The sequence below is a fragment of the Mustela nigripes genome, chromosome X, assembly GCF_022355385.1.
Source record: "Mustela nigripes isolate SB6536 chromosome X, MUSNIG.SB6536, whole genome shotgun sequence".
Classification (NCBI taxonomy): Eukaryota; Metazoa; Chordata; class Mammalia; order Carnivora; family Mustelidae; genus Mustela; species Mustela nigripes.
This window is the reverse complement of record NC_081575.1, coordinates 102,839,148-102,845,607: the sequence shown is the minus strand read 5'-3', so window position 1 is coordinate 102,845,607 and position 6,460 is coordinate 102,839,148.

Sequence of the window (6,460 nt, the reverse complement as noted above, 5' to 3'; positions counted from 1 at the left end):
AACACCATGGTATTGCTGGAGATGTTAGGATTTAGGATAGGAGCAATTTTCAGTTGCTGGGATATCATGGTAGCCCAGGGGGACAAGGAGCAAAAAGGAGGGAGGAAAGTAGATTTCTGGTGTAAACACCCTGAGACAAGTCTATTTGGGCATTTGGAAAACTGTATTTCTTTAGTGGTACCAAAGATTAAGAGTAGCTATGCAGTGGTTGCTAAGGTTGTGGGAGGGATAAACAGGCGAAGGGATCTTAGATGATGGTGCTTGCATATTTGAGAGACTAGAGCCTAGAATATAAAAGCGAGTCTAGAAACATCGACAAAGTCAAGGGTAGCAAGGACAAAAATGAACTAGGAACTTCATCGAGATAAAAAGCATTTGCAAAGCAAAGGTCAACAAAACCAAAAGACAACTGACAGAATGGGAGAATATATTTTGCAAATGATATATCAGACAAAGGGCTAGTATCCAAAATCTATAAAGAACTTATCAAACTCAACACCCAAAGAACAAATAATCAAGAAATGGGCAGAAGACCTGAACAGACATTTCTGCATAGAAGACATGCAGATGGCCAACAGACACATGAAAATATGCTCTACGTCACTTGGCATCATGCAAATACAAATCAAAACCACAATGAGATACCACCTCATGCCAGTCAGAATGGCTAAAATGAACAAGTGAGGAAAGGACAGATGCTGGCGAGGATGCAGACAAAGGGGAACCCTCCTACATTATTGGTGGGAATGTAAGCTGGGGCAGCCACTCTAGAAAACAGTATGGAGGTTTCTGAAAAAGTTGAAAATAGAGCTACCCTATGACCCAGCAATTGCACTACTGGTTATTTACCCCAAAGATACAAATGTAGTGATCCAAAGGGGCACATGCACCTGAATGTTTACAGCAGCAATGTTTATAGCAGCCATGTCCACAATAGCCAAACTATGGAAAGACCCTAGATGTCCGTCACCAGATGAATGGATAAAGAAGATGTGAGATATATATATATATATATATATATATATATATATATATATATATGTTATGAAATACTATGCAGCCATAAAAAATGAAATCTTGCCACTATAAGGTATTATGCTAAGTGAAATAAGTCAATCACAGAAAGACAATTATCATATGATCTCACTGATATGGGGAATTTGAGAAACAAGACAGCAGCTCACAAGGGAAGAGAGGGGGAAAATGAAACAAGATGAAACCAGAGAGGGATAGAAACCATAAGAGACTTTTAATCTCAGGAAACAAACTGAAGGTTGCTGGAGGGGAGTGGGGTGGCTGGGTGATGGACACTGGGGAGAGTATGTGCTATGGGGAGCGCTATGAATTGTGTAAGACTGATGAATCACAGACCTATACCCCTGAAACAAATAATACATTATACATTAATAAAAAAAAATGTGAGAACCGTATAAATTATTTTACCTCTAATAAAACATTTCTAGTAAAAAAAAAAAATAGTGACTCTCAGCAGTTACTAAAGAATTCCAGATAAATTAGAAAGAAAGCTTCCACGAATAAGGAAAGGGAGGTGTTTTGAGCATTAATCCGAGTGCATTTGATCACTATCTGCAGAGTAATTGTTTTACAATGAACACGTTACCTTCCATCACAAAAGAAGGATAACAACGAGGCTAAAACCAGGAACCCACAGAATGAAGCTGAGAGCCAGAATTATTCTCAAACTTCGAAATCTTATCAAGAAATTGACAACTTTTGCCTCATGGAATTTCAAAACAGCTATTTGATTCTTCTGTACTTCCCAAGACACCTGTTTTACACAGGAATTTCTATAGCTATTTTCCCATTCCTGTCCTAGCACTGTACACTGAGTATGTTAGAACACACAACTTTTAGCAGGTTCACAAATGGAGAGGTATGGTGTTGAGTTGGTGAGTAGAGAAACTACACAGCAAAAGCTTCATCATCTGCAGCTGGAGTTTTGAATACTGAATTCATGTTGTGATGGGATCTGGCTTATTCTGTATAAGGCAGGGATTTGAAATAATAATGGGTGTAGGGGATGGAATGTGGCAGACAGAACTGTACTGGGCCCTCATCAAGCACGTCTCCTTCCTGTAAGTCATACCTCTGTGGACGTCTGTGCTGAAGTGAGGGTAGGGCCTGGTGGCTAGTTTCTAATCAACAGACAATATCGAGGCGATGGGTGTCCCTCCACTTACTACACTACAGTATATGCCAAAGATATGACATCAGTTCTTTAATTAGAGACATTACATAAGATACTGTTCTGCTAGCAAATAAGTTCTTGCTTTCCCACCAGCCTTGAATAAGAAAACTGCCAAGTTTGAAACTACTTATGGACAGGATTATGTGGCATGGAGGTGGGGAGTTTGGGAACCAAGAACTGCAAAAACTCTTGGCATGAATGACTCTGCCTAAACCCCCGCACTAAAAAACTTGACTGAACTCAAGCAAGGCTTTTAGCAGCCTAAGGCTACATCTTAGGACAACCCAGCTGTCCATGAGTTTCTATTTGGAAAATACCGAGTCTACAAAAAGAATTACCATTTGTTCCAGCCAACATCTGATGATAGCCCCCCCATCTTCCTTTAGAGAATCTATTTAAAAATCAACGCCACAGGAACAATAAAACCTTTTAATTATAAATCCATCCTTCGACCCTTTGAGGTGTTTATATATCTCAAACAACCCAGGAATGTCTTTTTCAAAGATCTGAAAGACTTCCCATTGAAATGTAGTCATCAGAAAAGACCAGGCCTGTCTCTCCATCACTGTGGGAGGAAAAAAGCCACAAAACAGAAAGACCAATAACTCAACTTAAAAACAAAAACAAAAAACCCCCCACCGTATTTCTCTAAAAAAAATCTACCAATGGCTAACATGAAAAGATGCTCAACATCATTAGTCATTAGGAAAATGTGAAACAAAGACACAATGGGATAGCATTTTACTAGGGTGGGGAAAAAATATGGGGAAAAAATGGGGAAAAAACAAAAAACAAAACAAAACCAAAAAACCCCACGCAAACAAGTGCTCACAAGAATGTGGAGAAATTGGAACCCACATACAGTCCTGGTAGGAATATAAAATGGTTCAGGCTCTTTGCAAAACAGTTTGGCAGTCCCTCAAATTTAAACAAAGAATTATCATATGACTCAGCAGTTGTACTCCTAGGTATATAAATAATCAACATTATTTTAAGAATAATCAAAGAAATATTGGTGTACAAATATTCACAGAAGCATTATTATTCATAAGGCCCCCAAATGTAGACAACCCCAAAATTCCATCAACAGATGAATAAACAAAAACAGAGTATATCCTTGCAATGTAATATTATTTGGTCCTAAAAAGGAATAAAATACCAATACATGATAGACCATGGATGAACCTTGAAAACACTAGGATAGGTGAAAGAAACCAGACACAAAAGGTCACATATTGTGTGACAACAAGTATAGGAATCAACCAGTCTAAGCAAATTCAGACACAGGGAAAACAGAATGATGACTGCCAGAGGCTAGAGAGAGCAGTGAATGGGAAGTAACTTTTTGAAGGGTAGGAAGATGTTTTTTGGAATGATGATTGTGTTTGGAATTAGACAGAGGTGGCTGTACAATGTTATGAGTGTACTAATGCTACTGAATTGTTTACTTTAAACGTTATATATAAAAAAATACACACACACACACAAAATCGGTGGAATGATTGAGGATACCATTCTATAGCCCCTAATGGATTTACAGAAAAGGGTGAAGATCTCAGTCAACATCACCACAAAGCAGAAACAGATATTAGGTATTTCTGAATGGTATCGCTTTGTCTCAGAAATGGACATGTCAATAAACTGATAAATAAATCTGAATTTGAATAGTATTTGTCCTGTGACATTGAGGATTATTGATGCTGAGTTTCAGGTACCTTGGGTTCATTATTCTCTTCTCTGTAATGTGTGTATGATTGCTTTAATTATAAGTATCATGCCTTTAAATTTGATAACCTACATAAAATGAATAAATTCTACAATACATAAACCACTGTACTGAAGATAGTCAAAACCTATAGCACCATCAGAATTTTCCAAGACAAGTCAGGTTTGGAAGCCGATTATACCAAATGGTTAGGGCAAAACTAAACACCATCTTATTTAAATTCTTCCAAATCATACAAAATGATGGGAAATGGATCAACCATTAACAGAGTAGCTCTCCTTGATAAAAATGCTAGGTAAGAATGCCCAATAAAAGAGTACTCAAGCAAAGATCACGCACATGGAGACAAATAATCTTTAAAGTAAATTTACAGATATTCAATATAAGCATGAATTAAATGAATAAACAGGGTGACTAAGAAACACAATGACTGTTATCACAGAAGAAAATACTGACAAATGGAAATTACTACATTCACAGAAAAAGAAAATGCGTTTGTAAAAGTAAATATTTTTCTCTACACCTTTGCTTTCAGTGCTACAGACACCAAATGAATGAGGTTTTGGGTTTTTATCCCCCACACCAGCTAGGTATCTACAACTCGATTCTATTCTGACAATATTTACCTGAAATTAGCATCAAATCTCACAAGTTAAGGGCTCATTCCCGTAAGACAATCATATACTTAATCACAAATCTGGGCCCCCCATACTTCTCACTGGCTATAAATCAGGGGTTCCCACAAACCCCTCTTTGGGTTTGAAAATTTTCTAAAATGGCTCACAGAACTCAAGAGAACAATTTAATTACTAGGCTACTAAGTTATTATAAAAACAGAATGAGCCAGTAACACCCAAATGTAAGAAATGCTTAAAGCCTGGTGTGGGGAAGGGGCACAGGGCTTCCATGCCCTCTCTCCAGCGGCACCCCCCCCCCCCAGTACCTCCAGGATTTCAGCAAACTGGAAGCTCTCCAAAACACTCTGGTTATGTTGTTGTTGTTTAAGAGAAAGAGGGTGCAGGGGGAAGGGCAGAGGGAGAGAGGGAATCTTAAGTCTGATCCAAGCCCAGCACGGAGTCCAAATGCTGTGATCCATCTCAGGACCCCTAAATCATGGCCTGTACAGAAATCAAGAGTCTGACGCTTAACAGACCGCACCATCCAGGTGTCCCTGGTTAGGATGTTTACTGAGGCTTCATTACATATGCACAATTAAGTAAATCACTGGCCACTGCTGAGTAAGTGAATCTCCAGTCTCTCTCCCCTCCCTGGAGGTCAGGAGGTGGGGCTGAAGTTTCCAACCCTTTAAATATGTAGTTCAGGGGCTCCTGGGTGTCTCAGTGGGTTGAAGACTCTGCCTTCGGCTCAGGTCATGATCTTAGGGTCCTGGGATATCCTGGGATAGAGCCCTGCATCGGGCTCTCTGCTCAGCGGGGAGCCTGCTTCCTCCTCTCTCTCTGCCTGCCTCTCTGCCTGCTTATGATCTCTGTCAAACAAATAAATAAAATATAAAAAAAAATATGCAGTTCATTGCCCTGGCAGGCAGCGCCCATATTTAGTGGCTTTCCAAAACCACCTCATTAACATCACCACCTCATTAACATAAACTCATTAACATAAACCACCTCATTAACATAAACTCAGATATGGCTGAAAGGCACTTGTTCTGAATTATGCAAAAAGCACTCCTGTCACCTTTATTGCTCTTATCACTTAGGAAATTTCAAGAGTTTTGGGTGTTATGTGTCAGGAATGGGGATGAAAGCACAACCCGCATTTCCTATTATAAATCATGATATCACAATTTAATGATATGCAAGAGTAAGGAAAAGGCCTTTGATAAAAACTCATCACGAGTTCAAGTTAAGGAATTTTAGCAAACTTAATTAGAGGTGAATTTCCACTTTGTATAATCTATAGTAAACATACATAAACGGAGAAAGTTCTAAAAATGTCCAATAAAGTACGAAACAAGATATGGATGTTTGGTACCAATTTTACTATCTGAAATTAAACAATTTTCCTGCTTTGACATGTAAAGATGTTAGAAATCATCACTACCATCCTTCCAATAAGAAAAAAAAAATGCCAAGCAAACCAAAAAGTCAATAATTGTTCTTGACCTATTAAGAGAATTGAAGTTACACGGCAAATCAATGCCCCCCCAGACTGAAAGAGACAAGGGAATCACAACTTACTGGGAGCAGAAGCCCTTGGATTCAGGAAGGGGTAGGAAACCTTACACTGTAAACATCCCCTGGCATCAGGGCAAAACCGCAATGAGATACCACCTCACAAGGGGGGAATTGGAAATACTCTGGTGTAAGACACTTGTACTAATAGTGACAGTACAGTGTTATTTGAAACAGGATTTGAATAAGGTGTTAATGTCTAATGAAAGCTCTGGAAGGTCACAGGAAGGAGTGGTCAGATGAGGGGTACCCACATGATTTATCAGGAGGACTCTGAGAGAGTTGAAGTCATTGGTATGAGGCCTTAAGTTAGCAAAGGGGAGGTATCACAAT